The sequence below is a fragment of the Bidens hawaiensis genome, unplaced genomic scaffold (assembly GCF_021521415.1).
Source record: "Bidens hawaiensis isolate Kalapana, Puna unplaced genomic scaffold, B.hawaiensis_p1.1 tig00013001_1, whole genome shotgun sequence".
Classification (NCBI taxonomy): domain Eukaryota; kingdom Viridiplantae; phylum Streptophyta; class Magnoliopsida; order Asterales; family Asteraceae; genus Bidens; species Bidens hawaiensis.
In genome coordinates this window covers 185,598-198,153 of record NW_027492090.1, presented here as the reverse complement: position 1 = coordinate 198,153, position 12,556 = coordinate 185,598, and the positions used below count along the sequence as shown (strand labels likewise).

Below are 12,556 nucleotides of genomic sequence, written 5' to 3'. Positions count from 1 at the left end.
TTAAACACTCCACGACACGTTATTCCTTTTCGGTATTTCATCAGACAGTTGCCGTGCAACACACTATGTTGAACATGATAAACAAAAACACAGTAAAAATCATACTAACATATCAACTTTAAACACTCCACGACACGTTATTCCTCTTCGGCATTTCATCAAATAGTTGGCGTGTAACCACCACTTTCCCCAACTTCACATACCCAACACACTATGTTGAACATGATGAACAAAAACACAGTAAATATCATACTAATACATCAACTTTAAATTATAAAAACACCACTACCACAATGCACGAATGACTAGGCTAGAACCCATATTCCAATATCTCATTAAACACATCCATCCATTCTTTTAACAACCATACATACCCGTTAATCATAACACCCATGACGTATTATTCCTTTTCGGCATTTCATCAAACAGTTGGCGTGCAACCTTCACTTTCCCCAAACTTCACATACCCATTTATCATCGTCCACCTAACAACATCTTTATTCAAACTCCCATCAAACAATCTCCGACGCCGCAGATAACCATTGAAGAAGATGGTGATGATGACGGCGGTAGTTAAAGACGGTGGTACCTGAGGTTGAAGATAACAATGGCGATGGTAGTGGCTTTAAAACCAATTGACGATGAGTCGAACCTGGCGGTGGGCAGCGGTGGGTGACTTCTGGGGGTTGAACGGGCGATGGTGGTGGTGGATTGCTGAACGCGGCGGTAGCGGCGGTAAGCAGTGGTGATGACTTCCAGTGATTGAACGCGATGCTGGAGGTGGATGGCTGAAACGTGGCAGTGGCGAAAACGATGATGGTAGTGGTGTTAAAGTTGATTGACGATGAATCAAACCCAGTGGTGGCAGCAGTGGTGAATTTCGGTGGTTGAACGAGCGACGGTGGCGGTGGATGGCTGAACGCGGTGGCGGCGACGGTGGGCAGCGATGGACTTCTTAGGAGATGTTTACTTTTTATTCTAACCTTGCTCGCTCTCTCTCTCTCTCTCTCTCTCTCTATATATATATATATATATATATATCACAAGTTTTGTTGCATGTGTCTGTCATTTTTATTTGTAATTGGATTTGTATTCGCATTCGTTAAATCGACCCGTTTCGTCATTTCATTTTTATTCGAGTTTAATGCTCATCGTTAATATAATGTTCACGATGATTTACGATAATCGTTCGTTCATTCTCTATTCATTTTTTTCAAGTAACGAACCTCCGAGATTTAAAGTTCTTATTTAATCGAGTTGCAATCTATGCAGGTATATTACGATATTAACATTTATTAACTTTCAGGCATATTTCAAAGTTCAAGGTATAAAATTGTAAATATACTTTAAATTCAGTTTATAATGACCTTAAAACGTGAAGGTCTAAAATGATAATTTATTTAAGTTATAATATAATATAATATAATATAATATAATATAATATAATATAATATAATATAATATAATATAATATACTCAACCCCAGCGTCCCCCATCCCGTACGCTTTCCGGGTGAACACCTTCAGCCGCCGGAAACGGCGCCAGCAGGTCCCTAAAACACTCCTAATCATCGCAATTGACTCGTTTAATTAGTGTAACGACTTAAGCATTCAACATCAATCTTTAATCAACACTTTAATTTCGTATTAACGTCCTATAATCAACGAATTTGACCCGTGAACATCGCGAAACCGCCGTTAAATGGCCAAAGAACAATTAACAATGAATTAAACGTCCTATGCTCCAATTATAAGTATAAATAGGGTCTGCACTCGCATCTAAACCTGTTACAATCATCAAAATACACTAACCAACACTCTATAACCTCCGATTGATCGTCCAAAGTCCATCTCCGGCGAAGCTCCGTTCACCTTCAAACAAGAACTTTTCCGGGTTGTAACAACCCCCAACTTAATTTTGGCAAACATGAGACCAATTAACATGGTTGAAATCTAGGGTTTACAAGGAACATGATGAATATATATATATATATATACATTTTTTATGTAAAACCTTTTCTTTTTCTAAATCCATTAACATACTAGCTAAGATGGTTTATTCGTGTGTGTGTGGTCATGGTGACCCGGGTTCGAACCTGGATTAGGCCACCTTTTAATCTCTTAAAAAAACCACTTCACTACGTAAACCAAATACTATTATTTCAAAATTATTCTATTAAATCAAATAAATTGTTAGAATTATTATAAATTAATAAACTCCTTTTAACTAAATATAATTATTTAAATTAAACTTTATCATCTAAAAACCAAACTTTCATATTCGTTAAGGCTTTGTCAAACCCATTAATATTTTTTTTACTAATCCCATTTCGTTAACTTTTTGATTCCATCTCGTTAACACTTATAATTCGCTTAAATTGTCATTTTCAAGTTAAATTTCCATTGAAACCCGTAATCCATAATTAAATAATAAGGTATTAGTTGAAATAATATTTAAATAATATATACGTTAATATTATAATTCCTTTTCGTTAACCTTATATTTTGATTTCGTTAACCTTTATATTTCGTTAATATAATCATTTTCGAGTTAAAACTATCATTAAAATACGTAATTCGCAAATATTATATTTCTTATAATTGTGTTAAATTATTAATCAAAACTTAGTTAAAATAATATTCAGTTCATTAAAATTCTGTTAAAGTTAAATATAATATTATCCCATAAAATACATCAAAATAATGCTTAATCCTAAAATTTAAGTAGTTAACTTTTTCATACCCGTTAGTTAGATTTTGTCTTTTTTTAATTATAGTTCGAGAAGTTCAATCGTTTCGGGTTCTTTAACATACTTTCGATTGCTTCGGTTTCGTTATTGTGCTTTCGGCTTTTATTGCGTGTTTATTTTCGATTTCGAGGTGAGTTTCTCACACCCCCTTTTTAAACGTTTTTACTTTTTGGGGTAGCGTGTATATCCTACTCAAAATATTACTTAGTATGCTTTATTCAAACTTCAATTCGCATTATGGACTTGTGTATTTATTTTCTTACTTGCGTTGTGCGTTTATCCAAGTACGTCGGTTGTTACCAACTGGAAAGGACCTTGCTTGCGTTGTGCGTTTATCCGAGTACGTTGGTTGTCCCCAATTGGAAAGGACCTTGCTTGCGTTGTGCATTTATCCGAGTACGTTGGTTGTTACCAACTGGAAAGGACCTTGCTTGCGTTGTTAAACATGCTTGTAGAATTGTACGATTTCTTACGAATTTATATCAAACTGTGTGATTCTCACCAACTACTTGTTAGTTGATCTTTTATTTTATACATGCTACAGGTATAATTATAGAGGTTGAAGTGCAAAGAAGACACTAGAATTTGGTTACAAAAAGAATGGACAAGTTGCTTCGGTTTTTCTTAATTGAATGTATTTTCTTTCTTTGAACTTATGTACTTGAAGTATGAATGAATTAATGATAATATTGCCACTTAATAGTGTCACATGTGTTTCGAACAATCTGTACGTCACACTCGGGGGTTTTCGCTTAAGTTGGGGTGTTACAACAACGAACATTTAATTCTCATCCATCTTATACAAATTGTGTGTCCTATTTTCACGGGATGGACTTAGAAGACCCGTATTCACATCTTCCAAATTTTGGGGCGATTTATGGGTCGATTGGTGATGGTACATATGATCAGGATGAAGTTTGGTTATGGCTGTTTCAGTTTTCGTGTAGGATAAGCCTAAACATTGGTGTAATTCATTACCAATGTACAGTATTCATAATTGTGAAAAGATGCAACAAGTGTTTTTAGATGAGCATTATTCACAACCGAAGTCAGATGAGGCCAGAATTGAGATCCATCACTTTCAGTAATTATCGGGTGAGTTGTTTCATGAGGCATTCATCCGCTTCAATGAAATGATCATAAAATGCCCACATCATCATATTAAGCTATGGGAATTGGTGAAGTGTTTGTAGACGGGCTAACATATGAAGATTGGAAACACTTAAAGGCCTCAAGTAATAGTAAAATGTTAAACCTACCCGAGGAAGACGATTGAGATTTTCTCAAGCTGATGTGTCAAGATTCTAAATCTGAGGCCTTTGCTGAAAGAAGAAGAAAACACTCGACTACCACATCAGTAAAATTAGCATCGAGTGAATCTGAACGGATAGCAGAGTTAGAACAAGAACTGGCTTAGTTGAAGAAAGATAAGAGTAAAAAGGAGGTTGGTAAAGTTGGGGTAAAATTCCCAATTTGTGAAGATTGAAGGGAACTCAGGCATACAACAGAAAATTGCCATGTGTATGAAGATGAAGAGTAACCGGAAGAGGTAAGATTCTAAGGGTCAGGGGTTTAATTCCATCACATATCACCCCGACTTGAGGAACCACCTGAACTTCAGATATATGAATGCGACTACTCAGTCAAACCCGAATTTTCAAGGTTCCAGTCAAAACCGACAGCAGGGTAATTACCGTCAAGGTGGTTATCAGCAGGGTTCGTATAATCAAAATAGCAGTCAGGGCTGTAACAAAGATGGTTATAGGAGTAACAGTTCATCAGGTGGTCAGAATTAGGACCAATAGAAGTGGTCCTCGGGTAATTCAGACGAGTCCGTGCACTTGAAATTAGATGCTTTGCTGAAGATTGTGACAGATGGACAGAAAGATACACAGAAGTAGTTCAAGTTTAGAGACAAATCTGTAGAAGCTATGGAGAAACAGAGTGCTTAGTTAGCTTCTGATGTTGCTAAACTGAAGAAAAATTCAGGTTAGCTACTGAGTGACACTACCTTAAACCCACAACACTTTGGTTTGAGCTCAAAGAAACACAAGAACCAGGTAAGTATTTTACGAAGTGAAAAATTTATGATAAATAGGTTGGCCTTCCACCACCATTGGTTAAGGGGGTGGTGGAAGAAATTGATGAAAATGTCATTAATGATGACGAACTAGAACCGGTTGATTTATCTGAACCTAATAAAATTGAAAACAAAAATAAAATTAACAAACTAATTCTGAAAGATGGCACCACCGGTCCTAAGGATAACAGGAAGATTGCTAAAACCGTCCCCTATCCCGACGCTTTGTTGGCGCCATATAAGGTGAAGATGGCAGCTAAAAGGGGCCCACAACAGGAAGAGATGTGAGAAACATTTAGACAGGTCAAAACTCATATTCCCCTATTATATGCCGTAAAACAAATTCCGCCTATACAAAGTATCTGAAAGACTTTTTCAAACAAAAAGAGGAATCATAAAATTCCTAAACAGATTAATTTAACTGATAATGTGAGCAATTCTTTCGGGTGCTCTTCCATGGTTAAACACAAGTTACATATAACCACAAGCATATGCAGTTACTTATTTAGAAACCAACAAGATATGTGAGCTGCAAATGCAAAGCTAGTAGTAATTTATTCATTATGAAATAGATTTCCATATACTAGGGTAGTTCATTCGTAGCATTAAGTAGGCTTGTTATATATTATATATATATATATGTATATATATTACATTGTTGACTTGGAAGTTAGTGGTACATTATATATATTGAAGTCAATCAATTGTCATTTTGGTCCTTGAAGATATATTTGATTGTAGAGGGTTGTTCATTACCACGCTGAATCCAACCTTCTTTTTAAGATCAACGTGATAGTTATGAGGAACACTCCAATGAAAGTACCAAATCAAATTGGTAACAAAATATTCCAAATGAAGAAGCCAAATCAACACCAGGACATATCCTTCTTCCCATTCGAAAAGGCATCTTAATCCCTTTGCTTCTAGCTATATCAAACACATAACTACTACCATCAGACAAGAACCTCTCATGAACTCCATGGAATCATCCTAGACCTTTGGGTCCCACCCCATCTCAGCCACCATGAAATTGATGGTCGCACCATTTGGAATCATGTTGCCTTGGATGTCCCCACTAACCCTTGCATCACAAGATGCCCCAGTGGATGTCTCTTAAGTCCTTCTAAAACAACCACCTTCATGTATGGAATTTTCTATAGGCTCTCTTCATTTATAACTGATTCCAGATCCAACCCAGATGATGTTGGTGGAGGTGGTCCGACGACTGCAACAATTTCATCATAGAGCTTAGATTGAATATGAGGATTCATCACAAGATTGGATATGATCCATTGTAGAGTAGTAGAGGTAGACTCTATGCCATCCACAAGGAACTCACCAATTTCCCTTGTTTATGTTTGAACTCTCATCCATAGGAAGCTTTAGTTTTATAAGTGTATCGATGTATGCCACGGTTTCATATATATCAGCTATAGCTCAAGACTTGATGAGCGAAATTAGCATTCTCTTTTGATCACTACTAAATTGAACGAACTTCTTCCATTTGTTTCTGAACAGTATATTCGTCAACCATTGAGACACAAGGAACGCATTAAATGCCAAGGAGCCAACCAATGAAGCCAAACCACTTTGTACGCTCGCGATGTCATTAATACTACAACCATCAAGCTTCTATCCAAAAAACATCAACACTAATAGGCGTAACATGGCTAACTGGATATGGCCTACCACCGCGACTGTTCCCGCATCCATTTGTTTCTTTACGAACTTATCAATCATGGTACTAAGGGACCATTTACGAACCCAAGAGTAGGACTTGATGTTTGAGCAATGCAAGAAATTGGAAGCAAGATTATGACGAGTATCCGCCAAGTGGGACCGTATGAGGATGAAGAGATTCCCCATAAACCTAAGGCTTTAGGGCAGTCAGAGAAATTGATGCTTTTCTTGATTAGGGCTTGGTGGGAAAGACAATGAATTCCCACAAAGACCAAAGGATGAGTACCTTGCTACACCACCTACAATAACCGATTTCATGAACTAAACTTTCTATTTCCTCATTTGGTCACTCCTCTTGAACCATCAATAGATACATCTCCGGCCCGCTAGTGCAAATTCGAGACAATATCTTGAGTCGTGATTCCCAAACTCTCCTTGATTCCATCACACTTATAGCTACTCTCAACAAGAGACGCAAGAACTATGCCTTAACCAACTCAAACCTCAACTCATAACCCTTAAACTCAACCCAACAAGAAGTCGTACACCATATCATACCCTTTGTGTAGTTTCTACAAATCTCACCATCCCATCAATGCTCTAATTGTAGCCACTATGACCATATCATCACCTTATGTCATGAACCCATGCGAACCTAACTCAACCCATCTATGACTCAAACTGTTACTCTCTGCCTTTTACTCAACCCTTTAGCCAATTATTCTCGACATGTCAAGATTGCTACAATTATGGTGATCCAAGTCATCTTCACAATGTATGCCCTAGACTAGAGGTGCACAAAAAAGCCGTACCCGAAACCGAACCCAAAAAAATACCTGAAACAATTTTTTTAATACTAGGGTATTCTATATCTGAAACCGGAACCGACTACCCATAGGGTATGAATAGGGTATGAATTTTGAGCTTAATACCCATACCTGGAACTGTACCCAATCATACCCAACCGAGGTACTAGGGTTGAGTTTTCCTCCTCAATACTTGTACCTGAACCCTACTCAGTTTCTCTCAATACCCGATTATGCCCGAATCCGGTTCTATACCCGAACCCGGGTATTCTAAAACCTGACTTATGCACCTCTACCCTTGACTTGTATACGCGAATCAAGATCAAGTCCATTCAAAATCAAGTACCTAAGCCAAACCTAGCAAACCCAAGAACCGTAAGCCCGAATCCATCAGGCCCATTTCAGTCAATCCTCATCCATGCAACCCATTCAAGCCCAACCTGTTTGAGCTATTTAAGCCCAACCAAGCCTGGTCGATCATCTTCATGAATATCTTTAGAGTCGTAAACGTCTATTGCTAGGGTCTTATTGTGTTTTGTATGTACTTAAATGTTAATTTGTATGTAGTGTTAGGTGTTAGCATGTAAGTAATCACCTAGTCAGCATAACTTATGAGGCACATAAGTTATGCGCCCTAGGTGAAGAACTTAGAAGTCTATAAATACTAAGACTTATGCGTGGACAGTAGACTTTTGAGAGTTATCAGATACTAGAGAGAGTGTGTGTGTGCTCAATATTGTTATGCCTTTGTATTGATTGATTAAAGTTAATGAAGATGATGTTAGAGTTTCTTGTGTGTTTCTATCTTTGTTGATTTCCGCGCTTCAAATTTAGGGTTAATAACATTGACATCAATGTCACGTCTTTTCAAGTGGTATTAGAGCTTCAAGGCTCGTTATTTGCTTGGAAAACACAAGATTTCAAGACTTTCTTCTCCAACTCTAGTTTTCACCATTAAAATTTCACCAAATTTTCACCATTGATTCATTACTAGTCCGTGATAAACCCTTGAAAGATTCAACTCATTTCATCCACAAATTCATCTAAAAAATGTTAAATATTGATTCTTATCTTTCTGGGCGCATAAGTTTTTCCAACACATAAGTCTTAGCGTATAACTCACACGGCACATAAGTACTTATACGCCGTATAAGTACATATACACCAAAGAACTTATACACTAGACTTACATGCTATCTAAACTTATACGCTGATTCACCTCATCAGACTTATATGTTGACCCAGTTGAAACTTATTTGTTTACTCTCATACCAATACTTATCCTTTGACTTACATGAAACATATCCGCTGACCAAAACACCAAAACTTAGGGGTGTTCACGGTCCGGTTTTGACAGTTTTTAGATCAAGTCGTGAGCCAAACCATTAGTAACGGTTTTTATTATCGAAAACCAAAACCGAACCGTTGAAAGTTAAAACCTGAAAGAGCCGGTAAGGATCTAGTTCTTATGATGACATCGATTCATTCGTTGTTTAAGTATACGATTAAGCTTTGATTACGTTATATGTGTGTAGTGTGTGTGTTGAGAGTGTATTTGGACAGAGTAACGAGATGGAAGAAGGAAATAATCGGAACTGTTACATTAATGAATATCTTATAGGGTATATATAGGGGATGACCACATTCGTTAAGTTAACACTTAAAGAATTGGTCATTTGTTACTTTAAACCATACGAATGTGCTACTCATTTGTTATACATTTAACCATAACGAATCACCCTCATTTGTTATCTCATTCGTTAATCAAGGTTAACGAACGAGCTTACATTTAATACGAATGTGTTACATTCGTTATGAGGTAACGAATGTAACTTACAATAGAGCGAATGTGCTTATATTTACATTAAAACCCCTACATTATAAGATAATTACATTAATAACCTAACAAAGACCGAGATGTATAAAACATGTATTAACAAACTCCCCCTCGTCTCGAGCTCTTTATCTTCTTCAATGCTGGAACATCTTCGTCTTCCAGTCCACACAACTATGAATCTTGTATGCATAACAGACACGAACCACCTTCTAAAATTGCACAACAAGTTCATAGTCGCTTACGTTATCGAATCTGATTTGACTAGTAAATAAAGCATCGTTGTCAGACTCAGATAAGTTAACCAGCCACATTGGATCAATCACACGAATAGTCTTCGTGTTTGACCCGGAACCAAATACAACAACCGCTTCACTCGTTTGATTATCGTAATACTAGTAGTTGAACGACGTGAACAGACTCTGAGGGAAGGCCTTCATCGGAGCCCTCTTCATTGTCTTTGGCGGCTTCACCTGTAGGATCATCTTTCTCCAGCCAGTGCGCGGATCAATCTCATCTATATACTTGTGAGTCGGCACCTGCGGCTTGAAGAATTTGAAACCATAACGGGTTTCATGCAATAAATAAGCGTAGAACCACTCAGCCCACTGATCGTTTCCACGATTCACGAACGATCTGTTGGCTAGTGTTCTAACATCCCACCTTGGCATAGATAATATATCGTGTGGGCGCTTGAAATAATAAATACCATGTTACCACTTCACGATATATACCTTAAGCTCAGAATCAAACTGCCATGACACCAAATCACCTTTAACATCTTTGACAGGCTTGTACTTCTTCATCTGGTTTGCCGATGCTCGAGCCTTGGCCAATTTTACTTCCTCTTTTTCATGATATCGAAAGGCCTCGATCATCTTGTTCATTTTCTTCATGTCATGCTCAAACATACCCTCAAAAGCACGCTTCTGTTTTCTTTCTTTAGCAGACAGGTGACTTGTCTCTGCAGCTTTGTTCCATTTCTCAATCTCTTCTCGTAGACGACGTTCGGCTGCATCAAAATGTTCTGTAGTGAAAAATGGAATACCTGAGTCGTTGTTGTTATCAGTGTAAAACTCAGGGTACTCCTTAGCAGTAACATCCTCAACTTCCACTTCATCAAATTTAGTTTTTCAGGGTACACAAGTTTGCTTTGTTGTTCATTGATCTACCCAAATCTCCGTTATACATTACCCTTCCAAATAACCCACGTATCAAACTCCGATCATACTCGCATCTATCATCAACCGTATCACGAAACCCCAAAGAATCTCTAATCACACCAATATCAATCACAACTCGCTAATCTTGAATCACTGCCTCTATCTGATTTTCGGCCTCGTTGTATCTAGCGGTATTCCAGAATGCTCGAATAATACTCTGATAGACAACAGTACGAGTAGAGATGGCCTTGTATATCCTGGAGCGTGTCAAGAAACTAATCATGCCTCCAAAGATCGGTGTGTCTTCAAAATTCGGCTCTAGATAGGCACATATGTTGTGGCTCTTGTTCCATGATAGCAACACTGGAGCTTGTTCAGGTTCAACTTGAAGCGGTTGATCAGGGTTAGCCTTAGGGTTATGCTCGGGAATAAGATTCTGAACATTTTCTTCAGCCATTTCTGTTTACACAAACAAAAATATTATTATAATATTCAAACAGATTAACGAATGTTCATCTCATTCGTTATAATGGATGAAACGAATGAGACATTCATTATATATTAAATGTTTATATTCGTTACAAATAACGAATCAAACTTATACCTTAACTCATAACGAATCAATGATTATTTTTTTAACAAAACAACTCAGATTCGTTATCCTAATTTGTTATCAGTTAAATATTCATTCGTTACTTTTAACGAATCATGTAGACATTCGTTAACAAGTTAACGAATATTACAATCATTCGTTAAATAATAACGAATCGATCCTAAATTATCACTTTGACTATCAGGAGTCAAATCTTATACATAATTTTGACTTAATGAAGTCAAAGACGACAAACATCATCGTCGAACTGCTAATTCCCTAACATATTTCACAATTAGCCACAATAATCAGATTAGGAAATCGATTTACTACGCTAATCAATGATCATCAACACTAATCTTTATCAATATATAAGTATTATGAGCAGTTAACGATTCGGTTTACATTCAGTTTACAAATTAATCCGTTAACCTGTAAACCTCTGATGAAATTTTATGAATCTCATATGGTTGAACTCGCCATTACCTGTTGAACAAGAATATATCAATCAATTATGCTAACAAGCAGGTATAGGATCTTGTAAAAATTTGGCAAGAGTTCGTTTAAGGAAGGAGATGAAATAGGAAATGACGAATGAAAGGTCATTTGTCTGATATTGGGATTATAAACCCAAATAATTTCCCGAATTACAAAGTCATTCGTTCAAATTTGAATTAACGAATGGCCTCATTCGTTAAATTAATAAACCTGATTCGTCAAGATTTTAACCGAATAAGGTTTCCATTCGTTAAACTTTAACGAATATCACATTAACTCTTCCATTCGTTAACTTTCAAACGAATATAAGAGTCATTCGTTAAAATCTTACCGAATTATACATTAAAATAATTCCATTCGTTAAATGTTTTAGCGAATGTCTTCCATTCGTTATACACAACGGAAGCGAATGTCAATATAACGAATAAGAGACTTATTCGTTATGTTTTAAATAACGAATGGTTTTAAATTTTAACGAATCACCAATCTCCTTTAGCGAATGAGATACAATATCATTCAAGGAATTAAATATTATTAAAAACCAATTAGGGTTTTTAAATTAAATAATCAATTTAGCCCATTAATGTTCCTATTGAAATACATTAAAATTACCCGATCATCCAAGAATCGCTAAGACTTAACTTAAACGGATTTTTACATTAAAAACAATTGATACCAATTGATAATAAATTATGCACAATTAACTTAAAACTTTTGGGATCAACCTTTTTCCCTTTTCCTTTCGAATTATTCCCCATCTTGGTAAATCAAAAATAAAGCAGAAATAAAATTTTTTTAGTTTTGAAATATCTTTCAAATAACAAACAAAAATAAAGAAGTAAGACAAACTAATAAAGCTAAACATATTTTTGTGAGTTGGGTAGAGAATCATATTGACCAAAATTTTCGTCCATGCCAGTTTTATTTTAAGCTTTTATTATGACTGGTCTTAAGTTGATTATTGGTATTGTTTATCCACTTAAATCTTCGAAAAAATATTTCAGAACTTTCAGTGATATTTATTAATAGATTCAGTTAGGCACAAATATCTAAAAGAATTAGTTCAAATCTTGATTCAAGCGTAATTTGATTTTCTCCAAATCATCCCAACTTGGCTTAATGTAACACCCCGTGACCGCAGCGGAAACGTAAAC

The 12,556-nt window shown here is 36.3% G+C and overlaps 1 pseudogene; it reads right to left on the bottom strand.

Annotated features, from left to right (window-relative positions):
• Positions 1 to 5,525: 5,525 nt before the first annotated feature.
• LOC143542921 (cytochrome P450 89A9-like) lies at positions 5,526 to 12,160 on the bottom strand (annotated as a pseudogene).
• Positions 12,161 to 12,556: the final 396 nt, after the last annotated feature.